This window comes from Takifugu flavidus, chromosome 21 (genome assembly GCF_003711565.1).
Source record: "Takifugu flavidus isolate HTHZ2018 chromosome 21, ASM371156v2, whole genome shotgun sequence".
Lineage (NCBI taxonomy): Eukaryota > Metazoa > Chordata > Actinopteri > Tetraodontiformes > Tetraodontidae > Takifugu > Takifugu flavidus.
In genome coordinates this window covers 2,084,798-2,102,471 of record NC_079540.1, presented here as the reverse complement: position 1 = coordinate 2,102,471, position 17,674 = coordinate 2,084,798, and the positions used below count along the sequence as shown (strand labels likewise).

Genomic DNA, 17,674 nt, shown 5'->3' with positions numbered 1-17,674 from the left:
CAGAGGAGCAGCGCAGAACATCTCGTCCTGTTTCAGTCAGACTGGGATGTAAACATGCTGGAGTTGATCTGCTTCTAACAGCGATATCTGGGTTTGTTTTGACCTTAAGAACTCCCATTTTAGTTGAACTAACAGGTTTACATTTACTTTTGAACTTGTGTTTTTTGTCAAACTAACATAATTTGGTTATTTCAGGTGTGATGCATACCTAATGATGGATTTTTCTTTTTTGTTTATAGGAGGGTAACTTAAAACAATGATCAGCTACAGTAAAGCTTTTCTTTCTATTTTTTTCATCCAATAAGTAATATTTACATGCAGCCACCACTAGGGGCTTTTATACACAAGAGGGTGGAGCAACAACCAGACACAGGTGAGACACATAAGGGAAATTAAATTAAGTGGGAAAAGAAGAAGGGAGGAAGTAAGTATAGACACACAACAAGAGGGCAGGACTATCAAAGTAAAACAGGAAATGAACTAAACAAAGGAAAACAAGGAGAGAAAAAAAATAGATGAGATAATCTATGAAAGAATGGACTCATACTCATGAGGTGAGTTAATGGGTTTTTTATTTGTATCTGTTAGAAAATGACAGCCCACTCCCTGAAATAGGCACAGCAATGTTCAGGACGATCTGAAAACACAACATATGCTTCCAAGGGTCACGAGATAGAAAAGAAGGCAGCCAAGGAGGTCAAGATGTTGGTCGCAGGCCAAACGTTTGGAGTTCCTAATACCCAAGCAGCTCGGGCACCGTGGTTCACACAGGGATTCTGATGCTGAGGAAATGTCAGTCTGGGCCCATCACACACACACACACACACACACACACACGTTTCCTGCAGCCAAAGGCACAGGAATATCTTATTAGACATCATTCCACGCTGTGATTAGACCACAGTGGCCCAGGTGAGAGAACTGACGGGAATAAACTGCTGATGGACGCCGTTGAGACCGACCAGAGCATCGGTGAATGCGACCAAAGCAACAAAGCACACACACACACACACACACTACTTTGACAACACGACTTCAGTATCCCACTCAATGACATCTACATTTTCAACTGTTGCCCTGCAGATCCATGAGCAATATTGGTTTCAACATATATATTAATCTATTAAGTGACTAGTGAAATGTTTACCTGACGATAGATTCATGGAAGGTAAACAAACTGCATTATGGAGCTGTTTAAGTTCTAATGTCATCCATCCATCATCCGTCCATCCATCCATTCACACATCCATCATCAATCCATCCATCCACACATCCATCCATCCATCATCCATCCATCCATCCATCCATCCATCCCTCCATTCACACATCCATCCATCCATCCATCATCCATCCATCCATTCACACATCCATCCATCCATCCTTTCATCCATCCATCCATCACACATCCATCCATCCATCCATCTCTCCCACATAGGAGCAATTTGGAGTCTTTTTGTTGACCAAAGCAGCAAATTCCCAGAATCAAGTGCATTTTTTCTTTTTAGACGCGTACGCCCTGACAGTATTTATGTTCCGTAGCCTAATGCAGCCAGCAACACCGCTGACCCCAGATCGTCATTCCTCGTTGACGCTCCCCTCGCCCTCCCTCCTCTTTCATTTCCAGCGACTCCCTCCTTTTTCTCCCTCTTTTGGTCCTCCTTTGCGATTTATTGCGCGGGGCAGGCCGACAGCGGAGAAACCTCCCTGTATGGAACGATCTGTCATCTCAACATTATCATCCAAACACACCGCCTTCCACATTGTGCTACAAGGGCTTGGGCAAATTGCTATTTTTATGGGACATGATAAAGGAAATGCTGCCTTATGTTCACATTTTTTACTGCCCGGCGTTACAGCAGGACATGCGGTGATTCACCATATTGGAAACTGCCGCGGTCTGTCTAGCGGCTGTTGTTACGTGGCTGAAAGGGAAACAACGAGCGGGAGCATTGTTGTAAAATTGTCAAATGTTTGAGCAGCTCGGAAGAGGCGATTCGGTAGATCTTCGAATCGTGTTAGCGATAATAACGAGGACTGTAAGCCTCGCACGGTTGGTTTAAATTAGTGTTGGGGGGGGGAATGATAGATTAATCTCAGTTGCAAATAGCATCTCTGCTGTCTGTGGAATGTGTTTAATCTGGATTTCAAAGCCACAAATAAATGTGTGTCTAATCTTTTTGGGTCAACTGCTGGTCCCCATAAATCAAAAAGTCCAACAGCCCAAAAGGTCAAAAAGGTCAGACTTCAGCATGAGATTTGAAAAATAAAAGCAAAATGCTAACCTATTACCGTGTTCTGTGGGTTAGAGCGTGTTGACTCCGTCTCCCTGCGATCTTTTCTCCTCTCCTGTCTTTTGCCCGCCTTCAATCCGTCTCTCCCGGCGCCCTCGGCGTGCCTGACAGCCAGCGCCGCGCCAAACTGACAGGCCCTCAAACCGCGGCCAAGAAAGCGAGCATTAATTAAGTCATTGCCGGACTGTAATTTCCTTGAGAAGTAAAAGAATTTCCTCACACGAGAAAAGGTTACCAAGACCTTTTCTGTGTCAAAATTACCATGCGTCATGAATATTAATGCGCTTAATGAAGACAACCTTTGGTTCATCAAGAATGTTCCAGTAGCAGGTGCCAAGCTGATAAACTCACTCGGTGAAGGCTGTTTTTCTTTTTTTTCCTTCCATCTCTTTCTTCTTTTTCCAGTTTTATGTCAGCTCCTCAGAGAGCTCGGTTATTTAAATCAAAATCAGAAATTACTGACTCGAATGAAAACACACACATATATATACGCGCACGCGGCTTCTCTGAAAGAGATGTTGATTCGTAATGTTTTTTTTCTCATCTTCTGTCTGAGAATAAGAGCAAAAATAGAGTTAAAGTTATGGAAAAGAAGCTTTCCTTTAACTCCCCGCATTCTTCCAAGTCTTGTTGCAATTTAAATATTTTAAAATGCTAAACAGAAACTGTTGTGTTGTATTTCAAGGGAGCTGTAGTTTTCAATCCCTTTTTTTAAACATTTTCCTCTCTCATTGGTTTTGAGGCCTCTGACCCGAGAACGGCACATAGAGAGCGTTGGATTGCTGATTGTTAATGTTGGAGTAAAATAATTATCCGGTTGTGGTGCTTTTTTAAAAAGATCCATCATATCATGATATTTACCCGCCACCATGGTTAAGAGGAAGCAAAGAAGCCAAATTACTTGCATTTAGCGCTAATTATCAGAGCAGCCGTGACTTTTTAATCGGGAAGAAAATGTCAAATGTGTGATTTAGATGAAAGGATGGTCTCTCAGGTCTGCTCCACACAAACAGGAAGCACCACCAATAGCATAGGGAGTGTAGCTAAATGCTATCATGAGCTACATGACTGCATGTATTGTATAATGAATAATAATCCCGACATATTGAGGAAATACACTTAATTTAAACACACTTGATGCTAAAGTGACACTTGAGTGATGTTGGGCTGCAGAGATGGAGAACCACTGACAGGACTCTGATGTGCAACACATGATCCAACAGTGTGTGAACACACACACACCCATTCTCGCCATTCTGCACTTGTTCTGCCAGAATATGCACTTGTTGTCTCACGCAGTCAGACATTCAAGTGTAAATATGTCCCTCGCTCGTGGGTGTCCAGGGACGTCGGTAGAGCTACAACATGCTGAGGCTGTCCGCCGCTGTCGTCATGTCAATGAACCGCACACTTAGACGGGAGAGCGGTGGATGCAAAACTAAAATCCGAAGCTTTATCTGTTACCGTGCAACCTCTGGGGCCTTTTTTGCCGCCTCTCTAACGTTGACTGTTCCTCTGCATCAGGCCGACAAAGAAATCGGTTTATCCTCTTGAGACAAAGGACCTCAGTCGCAGGCGCGTGGACGCACTCTGAAAGACACACACACACATACACAAGAGCGCTGAGGGTCCGCTGTCATACACCTCTCATTAATTCCTACCTGTCAGCCGGCTCCCCCTACCGTATCTGCCCCCCGAAAGGTGACAGCTTTCCAATGACTGACAAAGGCTCTTTAGGTGATATAGAAGATCCCTAGCAACCGCTGGTTTCTGTAAAGTGCCCCTCAAATGTCACTTTTGCTGCACGGAGACGTGCGCACCCTCACACCCACACAGAGTATTTTTAAAACAGAGGCCTCCTCTCAAGTCTTCAACCATCTTTGACATCCAGAGGCTACGGATGTCACCAAGGCCTCAGCTCTTAAAGCTTTTAACATCCGAGAGAGATGGCGTCCTTTGACAGTGCTATTGGTGGATGCTATTGTTGCATGTCATGGCCCCCTCTGCATCAACACACACACACATACAGTACATGTGAGTTAGACTCGGTTGTTTTTATAAATCTTGTAAAAAGGCACAAGAAAGACTGAGAAAAAGAACTGAACCTTCTTGCGGTGTCTGTTGGGTGTCGGTCATGTGCTGAGAGGCAACAGGGGCAAATGTTGATTCAGTGATTCCACTGGAGTCAGATCATGTTCAAATCCCTTCCTGATTTATTTTTGTAAATACTATAAATTTATTTACAAGGGTAAATAAAATCATGGTAATCTGTGTGATTTTTCCTTTCCATTACATGTCAAAGGTCCTGAGGGTGCAGGAGGGAGATGTGTTTTCATTCAACAGCCTTGGTGGCTGTTGTGGACCCTGAACATCCCATAATCTTGCTCATTTCCGCCCCTTAAGAATACCAAGGAATCTGAAAAGTCCTACCCACCCCCAAACTGGCCACTACTTTCTAGGGTAGTTTGGGGTTGGGGGAAAGTTTTTGGATGGAATCATGGAGTGTTTTAGGAAATAATACATTAATATTCTAAGAAAAAAAGGACCAATCCAAAAGTGTCATGTTGAGTGTATCTACTGTAGACTAGATGATTACCTATATGATCTTTTTCAACCATTAAAGAAGCACAGGAACTTTTTGTCTGACCTACTGACTAAATTTATGAATTAATAATGTAAGTGGCTGATAATGAGACAACACCCCCTTCACCCCCCCCCCCCCCCCCCCCCCCACACTTCTTTATTCCTTCTTCTGTTTCAGACGTGGCTTCAGCAAAGTTGAACTCTGAACCTCGTTGTAAGTTTCCCTACAGTTTTACAACCTCCTCAGCCAAAGGACGACCGTCCTCGTGTTGAGAATATACGACTTGAAGATCACAGCCGAAATTAATTATATAACCTATTGTAGCGTACCTCAAAAGTTCATGGTGCATGAACGATTTAATATGCGTGGCCTTCACCTTTAGAGGCTCATAAAGTTGGAGAATTGTGCTTAATTTTTTTTTACAATAGTACAGAGATAATTTATTAAGACCGGCATATGTTAATAGGACTTTAAATCGACAGGACCTTAAAAAATTGATGCGATGTCCACCCCCTCATATGCCCCTAATAATGTTCAAGTACTCATTTGCCAGTTTTAAATTGGAGGAACATTCGGGAACTGCATCATGTCAATTAAAGAACATCTTAAACCATGAATTAAAAAGATTAGTCTCGTTTGCTCTATTCGCGCTACTTACCGCTCGTTGTTTATATTTATGATTGTTCTGTTTCCTGGGTGTATGTTTCTCATATCTCGCACCAGCTGGATTTCACACCCACGAATCAGCTGGCGCGATAAACTCAGGCTGTTCCCAGTCTGCCCACCACTTGATTCTGAGGAGGTCAGGCTGTACAAAAACAGGCCTCAGATCCGAACCGTCAACCATCTGCGTGGCTACAACAAGCTGGCGTACATCACTGCGTACAATATTTGACGTGCGTTTAAATGAGGTGTTGTTTCATATATTCACTTAGAACGAAGGAGGTCTCAGTAACTTGACGGGGGAGTTAATGTTCCGCTTATCATTTTTCCTCAAGCTTTTCTCAGCAGTGGAATGATCTCATGATTGCAATGCTCCAATTTGACATGTTTAAATGCCCTTCAGAAATGTGCTCATCAGGAAACCTGTTTGACAGCTTATTGGATCCCTTAGTGACATAAAGTAGCGATGTTAGACTCAAGCGGAGGAGAGGGGCCACAAGTGGCTCTTGGTCAACTTTCATCTGCGGGCTGCCTTGATTGTTAACATTTGTCTTACTCTCATGTTGCTACTATGTCACTTACGATTTTATGATTTTTTTGCAGAAGAAAGTGGAATAAGATATTGCCCATAATCTGATTACTGCTGTTAGCTAACAAAGTATGAAGTTATCTTAACTGACAACTGTTAACACGAGCCCAGTGTTAACTGATCTAGCTCAGCTGTTGTGTCTGATGTGTTTAATGCAATATTCATGGTGTGAGTGTCACAGAAACAAGTCATGTTATTAACAATGTTGTAACAGAGCGGATTTTATTTGACTCACAGATGCTCGTCACAGAAAAGTGTGTCAAGTTTGTTCAGGGTGATCGCTGATGGCAGCAGCTGTGACCCTGACGTCTCGACCTCAGCTGGGCGTCGTGTGTTCTGCTGCTCCAGTGCAAACATCCCTCGCTGTGAGCTTGTAACAGCAGATATTTCACCTGATAACGCTGTTTAGTGGGGCGGCTATTCTTAGTTCCATCACAAATGTTTCATCCATTATGTCTTAAAGCAAACGCATGTAGGAAAAAATTCCAGCTGCAGGATCAGACAGGCAGTGGTAACTTCTGTAATAAGATGTGATTCGGGATGAGACAGTGCTGCTGTGATGGACTTCTCCATCGGAATCTTCAGAATCTTCCTATGGAAACAGGGAGGACAGAAACTCATGTAACGTGTGTCTTTTCTTATATTTGCTACATATTGAGTGCCAAAAGCTTTATTTTATTAGCAAATGGTTTGAGGTTGAGGTTAGAATTGGTTATAAGTGAAGGTCGGGCTCAGGGATTTGGTGGGGCTGGTAAGGTATGATGTCTGTAAATGGCACGCAAATGTACAAAGACGAGGGTGTGTGTGAGATGGCAGATACACCGGCGTGACGCTGCCAAAGAAGTGCCACGATGTCTGTGACTTCCTCTGCCGCGCTGACCTCTTCCTCCTCTTCCTCCTTATGGTGTTTACGTGTAAGCACGCACACGCCGTGTCACCGTTGTGCCCATGTGGTTGTATTTCCATCTTATTCAAAGCATCAGGAGGAGCTACGCTGTCGTGTCAGCTGTTATTGCCGTGCTGCTTTCAATGATCCCGGCTTCAAATCTAGCTTCTCTCCTGAGGATGAGCACTTAATTTAATTACTCTTATGAATAAAACCAACTCATACATGGGGGGTTTCTTTGGTTCTTAAATAGCAAATTAATTTTCAAATTGCCCAACGTTAAAAAAAAATAACATTAGTGGTATTTTTAGTGCAGATGAATTTCTATTTTTTTATATGACAGCTGTCTTAATCTGTGACGAGCTCATTTGCGTGCGTCATTTGCGTGCTGACAGTCAGTTGTGACAGTTGTAAAGTGTTCTTGAAAAGGCGGCCAGCACGGACACTCCAGGCAGCCAGACGAAAGATTTGCAGGCTGTGATGTCTGTGTGTCAAATGACTTATCTCGCTAAGCATATGCTGGCACTTCAGAATCATATACTTCAAACCGGCAGCCTTCAAAAGCGTCAAAACGGACTTTCTTATTCGGCACATCAGTCATGTAGCCACCAGCAAAATGAGCGAGATGTCATTTGCACTCAACAAAAAGCTCCCGGAGATGTTTAAAGGCGCTCTTGATGACTGTTTCAATTTGGAGAGACTGTTAATGATATCTTCTCAGCTGCATTTTTCTTTTTTTTTTTTTACACAAGTCAACGGCAAAGAGTACTTCCACTGAAGGTTGGCTGATTATTCATTTGGAATCTGGAGACAATTATTAAAAGGCTGCAGCAGCGATCGTCCCGCTGTTGCCCCGGACTACTGCATTGTTAATGTGGTGACACCAGTCGCAGGTTTATTTATCCCCCAATCGGCAAAAAACAGAACATTTCAACCCTCGCTTACGATGCTATCATATTTTATGTGAAAACAACCGTGTGGCCATAAAATTACAAATAACACTGAAGGAACAATAGATGAAAACATAAAATGTGTTTAGCAAATGTGTGTTGTGCTTTGTCGGTCCTTCCTATGCTTCTTTGTTTGAGTACAAAGGAAGATATTCCTTTTAACTCAAAACATACAGACACACACGCACACGCAAACGCACACACCAGTCCTTGAACCCTCTGCAAACATCGTTCCCTATTCGTATTGTTTCAACTGTTCTAGAGGTTTAAACTATTTCATTGCACTAATTGGTCGATGTCAAAGCTGATGTTTCGATAAACAGTGGGAAAGAGGGAAAGCTGAGACAAATGATGGCTAATTAAAGTCTGTGCATGTGTGTGTGTAGGTGTGTGCGCGCGGACGTGCATGTGTGCATTACTAGCTTGCAAGACACACTTCGGACAGCTAGCAACAACGCTGAGTTTAAAGAGTAGGAAAAATGTAGTCAGTGGTTGTGTTCAACTGTTCTCTAATTGGTTGTGTGTGTGTGTGTGTGTGTGTGTGTGTGTGTGTGTGTGTGTGTGTGTGTGTGTGTGTGTGTGTGATCATAACCTCAGCTGTATGAAAGAGATGGCCCACATACCCATTAAGAAAAGCATTATATGCTTATTATTATATCATATCAGCTGTGTGTGTGTGCGTGTGTGTGTTTGTGGGGGTGGGGGATTCTTGTGTGAAGGTTCTGTGTTGCACCGCTCAACCCTGATGCCCATGAGGATGCTTACTGGGCTACTTGTGAACGATAACAACTGAGGAGCGTCCTGATCACTGTGGGATCGTACGGTGTGACTTACGGCCATCTCAGGTTGTCCGTGGAGACTGTTGAAAGAGAGCGATAATAGACGGTAATGTGGGAAAAGGAATTGAACTCTGAAAGTGAGTCCAGGCATGTTGGAACTCTGACCCAGGGGAGATGTTTGTTTTCAGAAGCAGCCCGCTGCATCATCCCCGGGGGAGATATCTTCCTTGCTATTTCTCTGCGGCGCCGCTTCACCTCGCGTTACCGCCTCCCTCTGTCCGAACAACTCACACCCGAGGACACATATGAACACACACACACACACATACACCATCCCCCAGCCCCCCACCCCACATTTGACCACTTGTCACAGGATGTTTATGGGCCATTGTTTGCGGTGCTGATGATCATTGTCACCGGTTGATTCCATTACCCATGGTGCTCTGATGGATGTGGCCTCCCCTGGCGTCCACTGATACGGGTGTCCTTGACCACAGGGGCAGATGCAATGAACAGAGGGAGCCAGAGAGGAAGGGAGGGGTGGGAGGGGGAAGGAGGGGCGGATTGGCAATCTTTTTTTTAAATCAGTACAATAAGTGTCATACCGTTACTCAGTAGGTGCATTAACAGTGATCACGATTCCTCCGTCGCTCCTGTCATGGCGGAAGCAGGTTGTTGCCGTGACAACGTTAATACCACCAACTTTTCCCAGACAGATCGTGGCAAGTTATTCGGCGGTGCTTTCTGGGTCGGAGGCCGAAGCAATGATGCGGTTACTCCGTAAATATGACCAATGTTCTAAAAGAAAATGAACCATTTCTGTAATAAGAATTTGTGTCTGTCACCTTTAATCCCTTTTAAAATGGGTCGCATCATATTTTCACCATCGCAGGAGATTATAAAGCCTTCATTGTCAGCATTTTATTGATTTTCATGAAGAAATGTGTAATATTTTTACATGAATAGAGTGAAAATGGACATAAACACCCCAAATTGCTGTTGATTTAAGCAGATATGGTTTAAAGTAATTTGCTTATCTGACGTTACGTCTTTAAAGTGTGGCGGAATTTACAGAAATGTCAAAACACACAACTCAAATGAACTATTTTCCTTTCACTCAAAAGCCAAGCGTGATTTAAGAATCAAAAGCGCAGTTAATGAAGTGTTACACTTTCCTCTTAAAGTCATCGTTCAGCTCATGGAAGTCAAAGAATTAACATATGTGATGCAGTCCTTGGCTCCCCTCCTCTTGACTTAATCACATTATACTGTGTGTAAATACAGCGAGGGGTTGCCGGCAGTGCGGCCCCCTGCGGTGCCCCTGTGTCACAACATTATTTGAACATTTCTCCACCATCTCATTGAATTAGCGATCGCGGCCGGCAGAAACAGACGGGCTTCAAACCAAAAGGAGCCCCTCAGAAGCCGCCCATCACCAGCAGACATCTGCAATTACCGATGGAGGAAGATGGGCTGGGATTAAAGCAGGAGCTGGGGCGCCGGTGAGGGATGGTCCGAGCCGCTGCCTGATGCGGGACCATGGTTAAAACGTTTACAGCCCATCCGGCTCCTGCCGTTGATCACAGCCATATCTGCTGGAGGTGAACGTGTGGTTAAAAGCACATGTTTAACAAGCGTTTCCAGAATAAATAAATAAATAAATAAATGATGTTACCTTTTCCTGAGATGGTTTGTGGCGCCTGAGGTGATTATTTTTCTTAACTGAACAGCTTGCAAAGACAAAAATGTCCACAGGTACAATCGCACGCGGTGCATTGGCAGCCAGAAATTAGCATCGTTGGTGGCGGGAACCGATTCCACAACAACCACGCGCTGCTTTCTGCGTCCTTTCTAGTGCAAATCCCCACGTGCGCGAGCGAGCACATATATACAACATAAGCCTCCAATAAAACTAACATTAATGTCATTGCAATATGCAAAACTATGCTAATTTCATGCATACTGTCAACCTACACTGTGGCCGTCCTTTGTTCCTTTCACTACATATGACTGCAATTAGATGACAATTGATTGAAACCGTTTGCGTTTTATGATTCGGTTGCATGCGAGAGCCGACGGGGTGTTTGCACGATTGGGTGACAGTATATTTTCACTGCGCGGGGGGAGATTAACAGCTATTACTGACCCTGATGCAAACCAACGGGCGATACGTCTCAGACAAGCTCCTCGCTCGCTCCCTGATTTGCATTTGTCATTTACCATATTCCCTGATTGCTTCCTGATTTTTCAGGAGACGTCACGCGTGGGGCCTCTCAAAGCAACGCGCGTGCCTTCGCTGTTTTTAACGGGGTGTCGAACACAAACCGAAGTGATGGTTGCGAGAAGCCCCCCCACTGAAGACTTTGCTCGTTGTGTAGGAGGTTTTTTTTCACCTCCTCTCCTTGGAAGGCAGAGGTGCAGTTGATGAATTCTTAAGCAGATCTTGCTGATAATTGTATTTCATAACTGTCATGCTGAGAGGGACTGTCCGCTGAGAAGCTATTTGTGTCACTGCACACACACACCCCTCCCCCCCACACACACGCACGCCGCCGCCGCCGCCCTCCCTCTACAGACTCTTCAATAAAACTCAAATCACGACAGAGATTGTTAAGTCTACCTCCAAGATTATTAAATCCAAATGGAGAATTTATAGGTGACACTTCATAACAATTAATCTGAGACACTTGATTAATAAAACCCCCTGCGCCGCCTCCCCTGACTTCACCCTCCTCATCACTAAAGTTGTCCTGTTTGAGTGGGATGAAGGAGGAGGGGAGCAGTCAGGATGGTTGTCAGGGACGACACGGGTGTCATTCTTTTTGATTAATGGAGCATCGTGACCCCGCCCCTAACCCTCCTTCTATCCCAGCATGCCCACTCTCACCTCCGCGAAGTCCCTCTCTCCCAAATAATATATAAAAATAGACGTGGGGCCGAGTTACAGTTCTGGGTTTGGTTCCAAGGTGGAGAGGAAGTAAGGAAGGAAAGGGAGGATAACCGATGAAAGAAGAGAGGGAAGCTCTGAGAACTTGCTCTGCTGTCCAATCCACTGCCAACAGCATCAAGTATTTTCTTTTTTTTGACTCCAAAGTTTCGTATTTGACCTTTTATCAACCCCCTTTTTTTAATTTGAAGAGCAAATGAATGCTTTGCTTTGTTTGGGTTTTTTTCTCTTTGTCTTTTTGTCTTATTTTGAAATTTGATCAGATTTATGATGGGATCTATTCAGCCACTTCCTGTCTGCGTGATCTGCTCAGGGCAGATCCCAATTCCCAATGGATCATATTTTAAAGTGATTTTTAAATTGATTTCACCATGTATATGTCCAAATGTGTTAGCAGGACAGAGGGTCCATTTAAGTTGGCTCAGTTTTAGCTTTGATTCCAACCATCATAGACAGTAGTTGTTGAAATGAATGGTCTATAAACATTATTACTGCTGTTTAATTGGGATGAAATAAATATAATAACAGCTATTTTGAGGGAGAAAGTGGAGACCCTGGAGGAAGGGCCAAGGTTTAAGCCACAAACAGGCTGCCATGACCTGGATTCGAACCAACACTGCTGCAGCCACAACACAGATTAATGAACACAGTGAGATCACGGCCAGTGAGCCCAGTTACACCACTCAAAGATTGACGGAAGCAACTTGTTTCCTTAGATTTGCGTCTAATTTTTGCAACAGTGTGTCGGCATTAAGGATGAGCGATGCAGAAGGCTTTGCTTAATCTAAAGAGTTTTAAATGACAAATATTGAGGTTTTCTTTAAGAGACCAACTCAATTTGAAACATTTGGCCGAAAATTCTTTTACACTTGACATCTTTGCTTACTTTGTAAATCATAATTGGACAGATTATTGCTCAGCACTAGATAATAGCTTCTCGTTGGGTGGTCTCTTCAAATGTGGCCCTCCTACTCCCATTTATCCCAGTTGCATGCTGCTATAAATTTGGAATTATAATCTGCAATAAACCAGAGTGTGGGAAGTTTAACAGACAAGATGAGGTCATGCGGGTGTTTAGAGGGGAGTTTTACTTTTACAAGTGCTGATCTTTCATCTAAACACAAATTATTGTGATGAGTAATTTTCGTGCATTTTATTTTGCTTTTTCAATGAATTTATATCATTTGGCCCTAATTGTCTAGCAAAATTTCAGACATACGGCAAGAAATGGTACTAAAGTGAAAGTTTAAACATAATTTACAGATGACGCAAGTAATAATATCAGTTAAAACTGCTTTTTACTTTAATTAACTTTGATTTCCTCTGAAATGGTCCAAAAATGGCTGAAAAAAAGAACAGAACCTAGTGAAGGTGACCTTTATGACCCAGGCGTGCACACGCTTCTGTCAGATTTAGGTTTCGCTAACAGTCAAGTTAAATTTGGTTACCTTGGTTTACACCTCCCTCGCATTTTTCCTGAAGAAGGCACGAAAACCTCGAAATGCAGCTCGTCAAAAACAGAATTTACAGCAAAATGCAATTTTCCAAACACGTCAAATATTTGTGCTTGGGCTCGGGATAAAAAGGGTAAAACGATGGCAGAAATCTGCCGAGAGATTCCTTTGGAAGTCTGAGGATAAAGACAAATCCTTGAACCAGTAAAGGCTTACAGAAGATCATATTTAACAATGATGGCTATATATTTTCCTTTTTGCAATTAAAGAGTCCCTCTGTGTAATTTAATGCTTCTTTTCAAGTGTTGGGTCCCCGGAGACGTGGCCTGTAGCTACGCCATCGCTCTTGGTGATTATCATTAATGAATGTCGGTGAGGACCATCCCTCAATGTGACTAGGGAGGAAACACAGGCCCTAATTAAAGGTTCCTATTCATAAATATACGCCTCAAACTGCACAGACAGACATGCGCTGTGCACACAAGTCATTTTAATGTCACCGAAGCACCTTTTTAAAAAGCGTTTTCGCCTTTATTGCGCGGCACACCAGCGGCGCTGACAGATTTTTCCTGCAGCAGATCTGGGCAATTTAAGAGTTGCAGATTTAGGTGGTGGTGGAGGAAGGGAGGGGGAGAGAGGGGGTGTATTTAGAACAAAAGCAGAAGATTAGGAATTTGACGCTGTCGCAGGAGCCACTGAAGTCTCCCCGGACCTCTTTTGAGACAGATTTTGCACACCATCTTCCAGGGACGCGCAATTAATCGCCAGAACTGGCAAAGTCCTCGCGGTTAAGTGCGCCTGGAAACGCGTTTCTGTGATTAAGTGATGGAAACGTTCGCAAAATGAAAATGTTGAACTGATTACAGGATGTCGCAGACAAAGGAAATAACCCTCACGGCTTGGGCGCGCTCATGAAAAAAGGGAAATTTGAGACTTTTTAATTGCTCCAAATTCATTCTGACAACAACTGGCGAACGCCAGATGAAGCTCCTGGTAATTGTGATGTGAAGATCCTGTTAGCATCGAGGAAAATACTGCGACTGTCTGAACTATGAACGTTTCCCATTCGATGATTATTGCTACATTTTCAACAGGAGGCTCAAGAATGTCGATGGAAGTATAAAAATAAATCTAAAAATTGGGGATCTTGATGAGACAAACTGCCTCTCTTTCCTCCGTAATGGCTGAAAAATGCTAATTGGAGGGCACGTGTCAAAGAAAACAAAAGGCAAAGCAAAAGAGGAGAGGGCAGGCGGCACGCGCGTGTCAGCCGGGTTGGTATTTGGAAACGTGAAATGTGTCACGTTCGAGCTGGTGGGGGATTTTTTTCGGGCTCCGTCTCGTGTTTAGACCGAGGAGACGCTCCCTGATGCTCCACGTTCTGCTCTACGTGGTCCATATAAACAAGCCCACGCCGCTTCCTCCGCTCTGTCTCGCCGCTCTAAAATAATGCGTCGGGGAATACAAAGCTTTAATTGCATTGTCAGAAGTACAGCAACGTACCTTTTTCGAAAAAGTCCGCACATTAAACACGTCACGGAAAAGTAAATCTCTTTAAAACGTGGGAAAAGCCATTTTCCCGCTCCTTCCGAGCTCACTTGGCATTTTAATTATGCAGCCTTATCTGATAGATGTGGAGATGGAGCTCGTGTCAAAGTTAGAGCCCGGCCTTTATTAATTCTTTATTATATATTCTTATATTCAGGCTGTCGATTAGAATCCGATAGCAGCCATCATCGATTGAAGATTACTCGAAGGGGGGTGCCGTCATAAGCTGGGAGCTCTCGTCGCGCCAGATGTGAACTTGCAGACAAGTTCAGGAGTCTGTGGCAGAATCCAACGCGACCGATGGTAGAGGAAACACCACAGACCCTCGAGAGAGGTCTGGGCTGCAGCTCATGTGCATTTGTGACTATTATCAGCTGTTGTGTTATATGAATCGATGTTGTGTGATCTGGGTATTTTTGCGGGGCAGAAAACTGCACTGATGCCAGTTTTCTGCTCATTTTTGAGTATTAAATCTGGATAAATGTGCCTGATCTGACACCTGAAGAGAGCAGGAAAGAGGACGGAAGCTAATGCAATAGCTACATGCTAGTGTCAGAGGATATTTGGAAGGTTAATGTAGAAAGTTGTCTCATGGATTTCAACAAAACACAATTATGAGGCTGCCATCAAATCCGTTTTATTCATTTTAAGAGCTTCTATTGGGATTTTACAATGTTTTCTGGGTTTCAACAGGAATTTGAAATTTCCAGTATTGTATTACAGCTGAGTCACGCACGAGGCAACATTTTATACATTTGTAATTGTGTCCCACTATTGAATTTATCCAGCTACATTAATGTGCAATGTATAAATGAGTATTAGTGGCACACACATTCCAATAATTATATGTAAACCATAGAAAATATAAATAATCACAGTTAGAATATTTAGCAAATGAAATGAGAAGGATATTTGTGACATGTGCAATAAAGTCCCTCACCTCTGCTGACACTGCACCATCATCCAGTTAAGATGAGTTAAGAACTCTCCCCAGATTGTGATGTCGACCCTGCAAAGAAATAAAGAAAAACCAAGAAAAGTTAAGAAAAACATCTGTAAACACTCTGGACGTCGACATGGATGTTCTCACACGCATCACAGAACGACGAGGAAAACAGGACGGCGTGTCAGCGCGGCGCTGCCGCTGTTGCACGGGAGAGGGGCGACAAGCTGAAGGTGGCGGGGGAGATGTTGCCTGTGCACACGGACACGGAGCGCATCTGCCCCAGAGGCGGTCGGGATCTTTGTGCTGCGATGGCAAGTCCTTGAACATTAACCATATTATGATGGAAGCATCCTGATCAGTTATGACATAAGAAATAGAATAAACATGGCTGCAAAGTTTAGATTTAATAAAAATAAGTGACTTTTATGGAGTCATCCCTTTCTTTGTTAATCTATGACTGATTGTTGGCATTTCTGACATATAGAGATAGGAATTATGGAAAGAAAGAAAGAAAGAAAGAAAGAAAGAAAGAAAGAAAGAAAGAAAGAAAGAAAGAAAGAAAGAAAGAAAGAAAGAAAGAAAGAAAGAATTTCTTCGTTTTTTTGGTAGATTTTTGTAGTTCTTAGGGAAAATGAATACAGTATTAACAGAGACTAATGGAGTACCGTAATGTGTGTGTGTGCGCGCTGATCTGCCGGTGCTGTGCATGTCCCCCCCTGCTGGCCCGGGATCAGACCCTGCACCGGCTCCTCGGCTGTGCTGAGGCCGCTCAGCCTTCAGAGAGAAGCGACTCTACTCGCGGACCTAAAGATCCAAACATTAGGATTCCTGCCAGAATCTTCTATTAGACTTTCTAACAGACGCTGAAGTCATTTTAATGAGACCTTAAGACCGAATCACTTCCCCTTCAGCGCGTCGTGCGTGTCTTCTACCAACCCACGAACACTAAAAATATAATATAGAATACACAAAATGTGTTTGAAGAAATGGGGATCTTGTGCTTTCAGCACGTTTTCGTGATGCCCGTTCCTGGTGGTGAAGAACAACTCTTCCGTCTGGCTGCAGACGCAGGATTCGGAAGTATCGGTGACGTAAGTGGGTTCCATCAATCAGCGGGCAGGCCGCTCTGACGGACGGGGATCGACAGATGTTGGGGCGGTACTTGCTGTTTCCTTTAACGCGTATCAGGCGACCTCACGCACCTTTTCTGCTCAGTCTGCGCCGCGGGTTTAAAATGCCGCGCCCGAAAACGCGCCGGTCTTTTCTGGGGGCGCGTAAAAGCGACTTTTTCCAGCCGAGAAAAAATAAGTAAATGCGGGGACTCACCAGATAAGGTGGCACAAAGTTTGTAATCCATCGTGTAGACGCAGTCGAAGCCCGACGGGGACGCTGAACGGTGTCCTAAAGTCCGACGAAGGCTCTCATTTTCGGAATCAACGTCACCCAAATTCTCCTTTTGTCCCTCCTCCAATGCTCTCCTGAGCAGTAAAGAAGGTTCTCGCCTGATTTGAGGCAACATTGTTGTGTGTCCTATATGCACACTTTATGGGTGGATAATAGTTCGGATGGAGCAGCTATTAATGGAGCCTCTTGTGCATGCAGAGCCCCTCCCCTTCACCAGAAGGCTCACTAAAAAGGTGTAACGAATCGATCTGCAGCCTGCTTTGTCCCGCTCAGGAGGTCACCGAAAAGATCCCCGTCTGAGCAAACTTTCAGTCCGACTGAAAAACTGATCCGCACGCTGGCTGGAGGCAGTCGGCACAAGTGCAGCTGAGATCCGGGCAAAATTTGGGTTTATTAAAACGAATATATCCTCTGTGCGCAGCTATCAGATTAGTTTTAGACTTTACGCTGTTTATTAAAATCGACACAATCAGCCTGCGTGTTCCAGTTTGTGGAGTATTTTTGCTTTAATTTAGGAGGGAACGAATATTTAGCAGACTTGTTTTAATCCAGAGCTCATTAAAACCTCCTCCGTTGGCAAACAATACTCGCAAACTTTTCCAGACACCTGTCTAATCCCGTTTGGCAAATCGC

General features: G+C 43.8%; 1 long non-coding RNA gene across 3 annotated transcripts; it reads right to left on the bottom strand.

The window, feature by feature from the left end:
- Window positions 1–6,332: 6,332 nt before the first annotated feature.
- Window positions 6,333–17,661, bottom strand: LOC130518203 (uncharacterized). 3 transcript variants are annotated; one of them, XR_008947960.1, is made up of 4 exons: window positions 16,964–17,661; window positions 8,908–15,700; window positions 8,729–8,822; window positions 6,333–6,719 (listed from the first exon to the last, which is right to left on the bottom strand). It is a non-coding gene; the product is annotated as an uncharacterized LOC130518203 (long non-coding RNA). The 3 variants fall into 3 exon arrangements; XR_008947961.1 differs by having other exon boundaries at window positions 8,729–15,479; window positions 15,632–15,700; XR_008947959.1 differs by having other exon boundaries at window positions 8,729–15,700.
- Between the last annotated feature and the right edge of the window lie 13 nt (window positions 17,662–17,674).